Genomic DNA, 10809 nt, shown 5'->3' with positions numbered 1-10809 from the left:
TGAATGGACTCGTCGAGTAAAGGGGCTGACTCGACGAGTCAATTGGGGTTTTCTAATTTTACTATTGATGATGTTACTCAGTGAGTTAGGGTTAACTCAGCGAACTGAACCACTTCAAAGAACGAGGAGAATCGACTGGACTTGGCGAGTCATTTGAATGCACTCAGCGAGTAATGTCAATTTGGGACTGATGACCTTAATTAACCACGGTTGACTTGAGAGATTGAACAACATTATTAGTAGAAATTGTGAATGGGTAAAAATGGACTTTTACGCATTTCAAGAGTTGGAAAAGAGTTAGAGTGACTTGTGATGTAAGAATAAGGTTTTGATTAGAGATGTTTATAAAATGTGTTAGGCGGAGGCAAGTTCGGGATTTACGAGTACATGTTTATTACTTGCTGACTACGAGGTGAGTCTTCTCACTATACTTACCATGAGTTGTATCTTGTGGTGATTGAGCTATTTATGTGCTATCTATGTATTGTAATAATATGCATTATGTCTTGATGATTTAAGTTGTTTATTGTTGCTATGAGTTTACCGAATTGGGACCGGAGGGTCCCACTGAGACACATTGACCGGAGGGTCTTACAGAGTTATAGGCTCGAGTGGTATATTATTTGTGTGTGTGTAATTTTGGGGGACTCACTAAGCTTCGTGCTTACCGTGCTATGTGTTATGTATTTCAGGTACTTGCAAGGATCGCGGGAAGGCTCCAGCTTGATTGTACACACTTGTTCGAGACCATGTTGAGGATTTTGGGATTTGATTGTAATTGGAAATGATGATGATCTTTGAGACACTTATGGTTTTTATTTATATAATAATATAACACGTGAGATTTATGAGTTTTAAAAATTGAAAATTTTGGTTGAAATTTATGGTGTTACAAGTTTGTATCAGAGCCTTGGTTTGAGGGATTCAGATATACTTTCGGGTGTGTCTGGACTCTAGCTGAGGATTTGAGGAAAATTTTCAAAGTAAATGTTTTTCTAAAATATAAGAAAGAGTTTCAAGAGGAAGAGAAATGGACTAATGTGTACAATCAGATAAAGCCCGAACAATGATTTCCCAAAATACCATTTCCTTGTGTTATGCAATATTTATGATGTATTTTAGTAGAATTTCATGCTAGAGAGTAGGCTTAGTATCTCATATTAGAGTTGCCTGATTTGTGATGCCTTAGCCTAGGGAAATGTTCCTGATCAGTGTTAACTGCTATTGCTTGAGTATGTGATGAGTTTTGAGTCTGGGATAATTTAGGGAGAGATCCTTAAATGAGCTTATCAGAGTCTTCTGAGAGAGTGGACCGTGATGTATAAGATATAGAGTAATTGCGAATTAGAATCCTGGGAGGAGGACTTGGTGATTATAGATGGGGTGTAGCAGGTAGTATTGGGCCCGTACTACTGAAAGCACCCGATATGCATGCAAATAAGTAAGGATCCTGAGGATGCTAAGGAGTGGGTAGGGACGAGTAGTTGAGCGTGAGTTTACACGATCGAGTCTCTGATGCTTTATGTTATGTCTCAGAGACATCATGGTGGTTACGCGCCACAATGTAGGGGCAACGGTACCATTGGTACCAGTGAAGTGGAGATTTGCCAGATGATTCACGAGGAGGTGGCCTCAGTTATTCGAGAGGCGATACCAGAGATGTTTGGGTCTATTAAGACCACACTGATTGAGACCTTTGATGAGTGTTACACTGCTGTTACTAAGGTTGTTGCTGTTGTAGCCACTGCAGTTGTTGCTGCAGCCAGGCCACAGGGAGGCGACGCATTGTTGTACCGAGAGTTCAGGAACACAAAGCTGTCGGAGTTTGATGGGACTCATGATCCGATTTCTGCCATGAGGTGGATTTCTGCTATCGAGGGGTGTTTTTACACATGTTCATGCCATGAACACGAGGGAGTTCGCACTGAACAAACTTCGCTTAGAAGCGAAGGACTGGTGGAAGTTTTTGACAGCTAGCTTTTCTCCTGTAGAGCATGATGCAGTAACTTGGGAGAGGTTTACACAGTTGTTCATAGATGAGTACATTCCTCTGGTGAAGAGGAACGATTGGCCCAAGAGTTTTTGTCAATAAGACAGAAGACTGAGACAGTGACTGAGATTGCTAGGATGTTTCACGAGAGGGTGTTGTTCTTCCTCGAGCATGGGTCAGTACTTGATCATATTAAGGAGGGACATTCGGGAGCTCGTGGCGAACTTGTCTTATCATACATTTTCCGAGTTGCAGGAAAATGCCAGTAGGAGGGAGATAGAGCTGGAGACAGAAGCAAAGGAGGATTTGGAGTCTCAGGGAAAGGAGTGGAGACCAATGCAGCTGCAGCCGGCGGCCAAGCGGGCTAAGCCCGTTAATTCGAGAGTTGTGGGTCAGAAGGGCCGCACTTGTAGCAAGTGCGGCAAGAGTCATGAGGGTTCTTGTCGGGCAGGGATTTGCTACAAATGTGGCAAGGAGGGGCATATGGCGAAGGATTCCCCCAATGGGTTTTTCGGTTATGCTTCCATTGCAACCAGACTAGCCACCGGAAGGCCAAGTGCCCACAGCTGACTTGGGGATCAGTTCAGACCACTACTCCTCCCGCTCTGCGTGCTCCTGATAGTCGGCCAGTGAAGACTGAGGCTTGAAGGCTCATGGGAGGGCATTTCAGTTGACAGCAGAGGAGGTCCGCACAACACTAGATGTCGTGGCTGGTATGTACTTTATTTAATTCCGTTGTTTATGATTTGTGATACTTATACTATGTTGCATTTAGGTACTTTTCTTGTGAACTCGGTACCTGCTTTAGTGTTATTTGACTCGGGTGTGAGTCGATCTTTCGTATCCTTAGCTTTTAGCTGCCACATCAGCATCCATCGTGAGGCATTGAGTCGACCTTTGAGGGTTTCTATAGCTGATGAGCATGCAGTTCTTGCTTCAAATGTGTTCTTAGAGTGTCTGTTGGAGATTTTTGGGGTAGAGTTTCCTATTGATCTGGTGCAAATCGTGATGATGGATGTATGTGTCGTTGTGGGCATGGATTGGTTGAGTCGTTTCGAAGCAGTGATCGACTGCATGCGTCAGATGGTGACTATACAAGATCCTAGTGGGGGAGTGCTTACAATATATAGCGAGGGTACCAGATCTGGATCATCTTTTTGTTCCGCTGCCAGAGCAAGGCAGAGTCTACAACAGGGATGTATGGGTTTTGTAGCGTATGTGATGGATACGCGAGTTACTGCTGGGAGACCGAGTTCTATCGCGGAGGTTCCTATAGTGAGTGAGTTTCCGGATGTTTTTCCTGAGGAGTTACCTGGTGTGCCTCCCAAGAGGCAAGTGGAGTTACGTATTGATTTGATTCCGGGGGTGGCGCTTAGCGCCAAGGCACCTTATCGCATTGCGCCGCCAGAGATGCAGGAGTTATCCTCACAGTTTCAGGAGCTGCTGGGGAAGGAATTTATTCGACCAAGTAGCTCGTCGTGGGGAGCGCCGATCCTTTTTGTAAGGAAAAAGGATGGTTCACACCGGATGTGCATTGATTACCGGGAGTTGAACAAACTAACGTTCTAGAACCATTATCCACTCCCGAGGATCAACGACTTGTTCGATCAGCTGCAGGTGCCATCTTAGTTTTCCAAGATTGATTTGAGATTTGGGTATCACTAGATGTGAGTGCGAGAGGAGGATATCCAAAAGATGGCCTTCAGGTCTCGATATGGGCATTATGAGTTCACGGTGATGCCTTTTGGACTTACCAACGCACCGATAGCGTTCATGGATCTAATGAACCCGGTGTGCAGGCGTATGTTGGACCGGTTGGTGATCATGTTCATTGATGATATCTTGGTGTATTCGAGGTCCAGGGAGCAGCATGAAGAGCATTTGTGTGAGATTATTCGGGTATTAAGGTCAGAGAGGTTGTATGCTAAATTCTCCAAGTGTGACTTCTGGTTACGAGAGGTCCAGTTCCTAGGACACCTCGTCAATCAGAATGGGATTTTAGTCGATCCGGCCAAGGTCAAGGCAGTCATGCAATGGGAGGTGCCGAGACCCCCATCAGAGATGAGGAGCTTTCTGGGATTGGTCGTCTACTATCGGAGGTTTATCAAGGATTTCTCCAATATCGCAGTTCCTCTCACCAGATTGATCCGGAAGGGCATTGCATATCTTTGGGGGCCTGAGAAGCAGACATCATTCGAGACTCTTCGCCAAGGATTCTACGAAGCTCCAGTGTTGACTCTTTCGGAGGGAGTGGAGGACTTTGTAGTGTTCTGTGATGCGTCCATTTCAGGGATGGGTGCAATATTGTTGCAGAGGGATCATTTAATAGCATATGCGTCAAGGCAGCTGAACCCTCATGAGATGAGATACCCCACTCATGATTTGGAGTTAGGAGCAGTGGTGTTCACCCTCAAGATTTGGTGCCACTATCTTTATGGTGTCCGATGTACCATATACATAGATCATAAGAGCTTTAAATATCAGATGGATCAACCCAATCTAAATATGAGACAAAGGAGATGATTGGATGTAGTGAAACACTATGACTGTGAGATCTTATACCACCCAAGCAAGCCAAATGTGGTAGTCGATGCCTTGAGCCGTAGAGCAGAAAGTGCTCCATTCCGAGATGTTTGTATGAGGATGATAGTGATGACCACAGTACTCGATACCATCCGAGAGGCCCAGGCGGATGCCGTGAGACCGGAGAACCGCAAGAGGGAGTGGGTGATTAGGCAGGTGTCCAAGTTTGTGACGGAGAGTCGAGGGATTATGACGTTACAAGGGCGGATTCAGGTTCCCTATACAGGAGGGGCTCTCCATATTCTAATGGAGGAGGCGCATAGATCGAGATTCTCGATCCACCCAGGGGCCACAAAGATATATTTGGACCTGAAGAGTGACTATTGGTGGCCCTGTATGAAGAGGGACATTGCATGGTTTGTAGAGAGGTGTTTGACCTGTTGTCGGGTTAAGGCGGAACACCAGTGACCACATGGTCAATTGTAGCCTCCCGAGATTCCCTAGTGGAAGTGGGAACAAAATTCTATGGACTTTATTACCAAGTTACAGAGGACTGAGCGTGGGGTTGGTGCGATTTGGGTGATTGTGGATCGGTTGACGAAGAGTGCTCACTTCCTTGCTATTAGTGAGAATTCCTCTGCAGAGAGACTGGCCGGGATTTACGTAAAGGAGGTGGTAGCTCGACATAGAGTGCCGACCTCGATAGTGTCCAACCGAGATGTGCACTTTACTTCTAGGTTCGGGAAGAAATTTCATGAGGATTTGGGTACATGGTTGCACTTCAGCACCGCATATTCATCCGCAAACAAACGGGCAGAGTGAGCGGACAATTCAGACGCTAGAAGACATGCTGCGAGCATGTCTGATGGACTTCGTAGGAAGTTGGGATACTGATTTTCCCTTGGCTGAGTTCTCTTACAACAACATCCATCATTCAAGTTTTGGTATGCCTCCCTTTGAGCTCCTTTATATAAGGAGGTGTCAGACTCCCATTTGTTGGGGAGAGGTAGCTCAGCGAGTGATGGGTGGCACTGAGATAGTGCTGAAGACGACTGAGCAGATTCAACAGGTCAGACAGAGGTTACTGACAGCTCAAAGTTGCCAGAAGAGTTATGCAGACAAGCGGCGATCCGAACTGGAGTTCCAGGTCAGAGATTTTGTACTCTTGAAGTTATCCCCATGGAAATGGGTGATTCGGTTCGGGAAGCAGGGCAAGCTGGGGCTCTGGTATATCGGTCCTTTTAGAGTGACCGCCAGAGTGGGTATGGTAGCGTACCGGTTGGAGCTACCTGCAGAGTTGAGTTAAATTCATGAAACCTTCCACGTGTCCTAGTTGAGGAAGTGTGTGGCCGATGAGACGACAATAGTACCATTGGAGGACATCCAGGTAGATGTGAGCTTGAATTACATTGAGAGGTCGATCGCGATTTTAGATTGAAAAGTGAAGGTTTTAAGGAACAATGAAGTGCCCCTGGTTCATGTCCAGTGGCGACATCGGAAGGGGTCCGATTTGACTTAGGAGCCGGAGTCAGAAATGCGGGAGCAACATTCTGAGCTATTCATGGAGCATGACTTCGAGGGCGAAGTCTGATTCTAGTGGGGGGGGGGGGGAATTGTAAAATCCGGAATCCCATATATACTATTTTATTCATTTAACTCGGGTTTTGTTGAGTGACTCAACAAGTTGGTGCGTCAACTCGCCGAGTAGAGTCGTGGCTGATGATGAGGATTAATGAATGGACTCGACGAGTCTGTGAGTCGACTCGCCGAGTCAGTGCTGTTGATGGAAACCCTAAATTCTTGGGACTGTGGCTTATTTAAAGGCACTTATAGCCTCATTTGCGTCTATCCTTCCCTGAGAGCAACCCCCAAACGACCATGGAGCTGTGAGAGAGAGTTCTTAGCTAATTGTGAGATTTTGGTGCTCTTTGTGAAGAGAAAGGAAGGATTTCAAGCCAAGGAACAATAAGCTGTTGTTAGATCCGAGGTGGTTTCACTTTAGAACGTCTAAAGCAGGTATTAAGCTTCACCATTCTCATTTCTTCATGTAGATCTTTTATTTGTGGGAATCTAGGGTTTCTTTTCCCCAAATATGAGAACCTTGAGTGATTCATGCTCATAGAGAGACATGGACTTCAGATCTGGGTCATGTAAGGTCCCTAGAATCCATATCTCTCTGCTTTATTCAACCATGTTAAGTGATATTGAGTGAAGACTCTTGATGAGTTGAGATTTGGCATTTCAAGTTGTTAATGTCGTGCATGGATATAAAGCCTGTGACTTTACGTGATAGATCAGCCTTAGGAGTATAGGTCTAGATTTTGGGTCGGTTCCCTGCCTTTGAATCGTCTGCTTAAGGTGAGAGTCTGAATGGACTCGCCGAGTAAAGGGGCTGACACGACAAGTCAGTTAGGGTTTTCTGATTTTACTACTCTATGTTGTTACTCGATGAGTTAGGGTTAACTCAGCGAACTGAATCACTTCAAAGAACGAGGATAATCGACTGGACTCAGTGAGTCACTCGAGCGCACTCGGCGAGACATGTCAATTTGGGACTGTTGACCTGAATTGACCACTGTTGACTTGAGAGATTAACCAACATTATTAATAGAAATTGTGGAGGGGTAAAATGGATTTTTACCCATTTCAAGAGTTGGAAAAGAGTTAAACAGACTTGTGATGTAAGAATGAGGTTTTGATTAGAGATGTTTATAAAATGTGTTAGGCGGAGGCTAGTTCGGGATTTACAAGTACGTGTTTATTACTTGCTAACTACGAGGTGAGTCTTCTCACTATACTTACCATGAGTGGTATCTTGTTGTGATTGAGCTGTTTATGCGCTATCTGTGTATTGTAATAATATGCATTATGTCTTGATGATTTAAGTTGTTTACTGTTTCTATGAGTTTACCGAGTTGGGACCGGAGGGTCCCACTGAGACACATTGATTGGAGGGTCTTACTGAGTGATAATCTCGAGTGGTTAATTATTTGTGTGTGTGGTATTTTGGGGAACTCACTATGTTTCGTGCTTACCGTGTTATGTGTTATGTGTTTCAGGTACTTCCGAGGATTGCCGGAAGGCTCCAACTTCATTGTACACACTTGTTTGGGACCATGTTGAGGATTTTGGGATTTGATTGTAATTGGGAATGATGATGATCTTTGAGACACTTATGGTTTTTATTGAAATAATAATATAACACATGAGATTTATGAGTTTTCAAAAATGAAATTTTTGGTTTGAAATTTATGGTGTTACACTCCCGTAGAGCATATCGAAGGGAGGTCGGTCTATGCTGGGGTGGTAATTGTTGTTATACAAAAAATACGCTAATGGAAGATACATATCCCAACTGCCACCAAAATCCAATACACATGCGCGCAACACGTCCTCGAGAGTTTGAAATGAAGACGAGTACCGATCTCGTCATGAAACTGCTTCCAAAATCTGGAAGTAAAACCGACGTCCTGGTCTAACACAATCGACACTGGCACTCCATGACGTACCACCACCTCTTACACATAAATCTCGGCTAGCTTCTCAACCAATATGGTCAACTGGATTGGGATGAAATGAGAACTTTTGGTCAGCTGATATGCTCTATTACAACGGCTGGTGCTCGGCCTTGACTTTCCTACAAGTCAAGCACCGCTCTACGAACCATGCTACATCCCGCTTCATGCATGGCCACCAATAATCAGGGTGAAGATCTCGTTACATATTTGTCGCCCCATGATGGATGGAGTATCCCCACTTGTGAGCCTTATCCATCAGAACCTGGCATACACCACATCAACACGGAACCCAGACCCTCCCATGCAGGGTCAACAACCCACAGTTTTCATAATCAAAAAAGGTCATCTGGCCTATGATTCACTCACATTTCCGGTGCTCTTCTTTCATACCCTCGACCTGCGCCTCCCAGATCCGTTCCTGCAACGGGGTAATCACTATCATCCTCAGATAAATATCTCGTATCATAGCTGTAACCGCCTTGCGGCTTAGGGCATTAGTCACCACGTTGGCCTTGCCAGGGTGGTAAAGGATCTCATAGTCATAGTCCTTCACCACATCTAACCACCGACGCTGCCTCATGTTTGGATTTGGCTGATCTATGAGGTACCTCAAACTCTTCTGGTTCGTGTAAATGGTACAAAGAACCTCATAGAGTTAATGCCGCAAAATCTTGAGGGTGAAAATCACAGTCCCCAGCTCTAAGTCATGCTTCAGATATTTTGCCTCATGAGGCTTCATCTGCCTCGAAGCGTATGCTATCATGTGACCTCGCTGCATCAGCACTGCACCCATACCTATGGTCGAAGCATCACAGTAAACCACAAAGTCGTCGACGCCCTCTAGCAAGGTCAAAATCGGTGCCTTACATAACCTCTGTCTGAGAGTCTCAAAGACTGCCTGCTGCTCAGGCCCCCAGCGGAATGTCACCGACTTCTTGGTCAGTCGGGTCAAAGGGACAACAATCTTGGATAAATCCTGGATGAAACTCCGATAGTACCCCGCTAGACCAAGAAAACTCCTAATCTCAGTTGGAGACCTCGGAACCTCCCAGTGCATCACGGCTTCTATCTTGGCTGGATCGACCAGAATACTCTTCTGATTGACAAGGTGCCCCAGGAACTGCGCCTCACGCAACCATAACTCATACTAGGAGAACTTTATGAAAAGTCTCTCCCTCCTCAGATTCTCCAGCACCTCCTTCAGGTGATCCTCGTGTTGCTCTTGTTTCTTAGAATAAACTAAGATGTCATGTAGAAAGACTATCACAGAATATTCCAGCATCGGTCTGCACATGCAGTTCATAAGATCCATGAATGCGGCAGGAGCATTGGTGAGCCAAAATGGCATCACCACGAACTCGTAATGTAACACCCGTAGATCTGGGCTAGTCAATTTATGGATAATAGGGGTCGAAAACGACTTTTCGACAAAAGATTATTTATAATAAATAATCTTAACCATATTTTAGAATATGTCACAAGTTTTCCGTACATATAATGAACGCTGAAATCCGAGTTATAACGAAGAAGTTATGGCCCGTCGAAGTTTTACGGCTAAACCGACACGGCACCGGGAGGCGTAAAATAGTGAATTTATGGTAGAGAGAGATTTAGCCTTAGAGTTCTAAACAAAATTCGTAGAATATGTTAAACCGAGAGCGTCCATAAAAAGAACGCCCAAATCGGACTTAGTATGAGGAAGTTATGATTTTTCGAAGTTTCGGATTAGCAGTGTACAACCCGAAATTCGAATAATAGATCGAGCGGTTTTTAGCCCACACGACCTAAATAAGAATCAAAGATCTCGTTAAGATGAGCGTAACGAGAAAAAGATGGGCGAAAACGGATGTCGGATGAAGAAGTTATGAGAATTTAACGGACCAATCCTGTCCCAGCCTGTTAATAATGTAACTTTTAAAATAAAGTCAAAATTAGCCGATGGAGTCTAAAAGAAAGTTGTAGAGTACGTTCCCGCCTTCGCGTGGATATAAAGGACGTCAAAAACGGATTTCATATGAGAAAGATACGAATTTATTAAGTTGGAAGGTGAATTTGCGAAGCTGTTCTTAGATACGATGACGTGACCAAATCTCAGCCGTCGCTTGCTGAGCACGGTCTCGCTTCGGATGATGACACCTAGTGCGAAGGTTATGCCCAGCGTAGCCGAGGAGCGCCTCGCGTACGAGGTACACCCTGCGTGCGAAGTGGGAACGCCGCGCGTAGTCAATCTGCTTGGTCCTAGGAGTAGCCACGTCGCCCCATCCGAAGCTCGCCATCTGGCACCCTTATCCGAAGTTACGCCCCGCGTAACCTGCTGTACGCCCAACGTACCTCCTAAAGATCGTGCCTATAAATAAGCTGCGAGGGTTGCCGAGCAAATCACACCAAAATCCTTTCTCTCTCTAATTTTTTTCTCTCTCTAGCCTATTTTGAGCCCCCCTAAACCCTAGATAAACCCCTAGCACCCTAAGGAAGCCCCGAGGCTCCCGGAGTCCCGAGAAAAAGGGTCTTTCAATTTCGGAAACATTGCTCCGAGTAAAGCCTGGTTTTCTTTAAAATCCGTTGTAAGTGAGCTACGCTTACGCAAATTTTAATATAGCTTTCAAATAATTATAGTAATGTTATTAGGTCCTTAAAATAATTATTTAGGCTATTATTATGAGTTATATTGAGTGTTATTTAACGCTTATATAATAATAATAATAGTCAGACTATTACTTAGTCGCAGTTAACGTTAGACTAAACTCTAGTGGTAATGATACTAGGTTTTGTCCGAGG

This window comes from Lactuca serriola, chromosome 9, assembly GCF_051521515.1.
Source record: "Lactuca serriola cultivar US96UC23 chromosome 9, Lser_US96UC23_V15, whole genome shotgun sequence".
Taxonomy (NCBI): Eukaryota; Viridiplantae; Streptophyta; class Magnoliopsida; order Asterales; family Asteraceae; genus Lactuca; species Lactuca serriola.
This window is presented reverse-complemented; position numbering follows the sequence as displayed.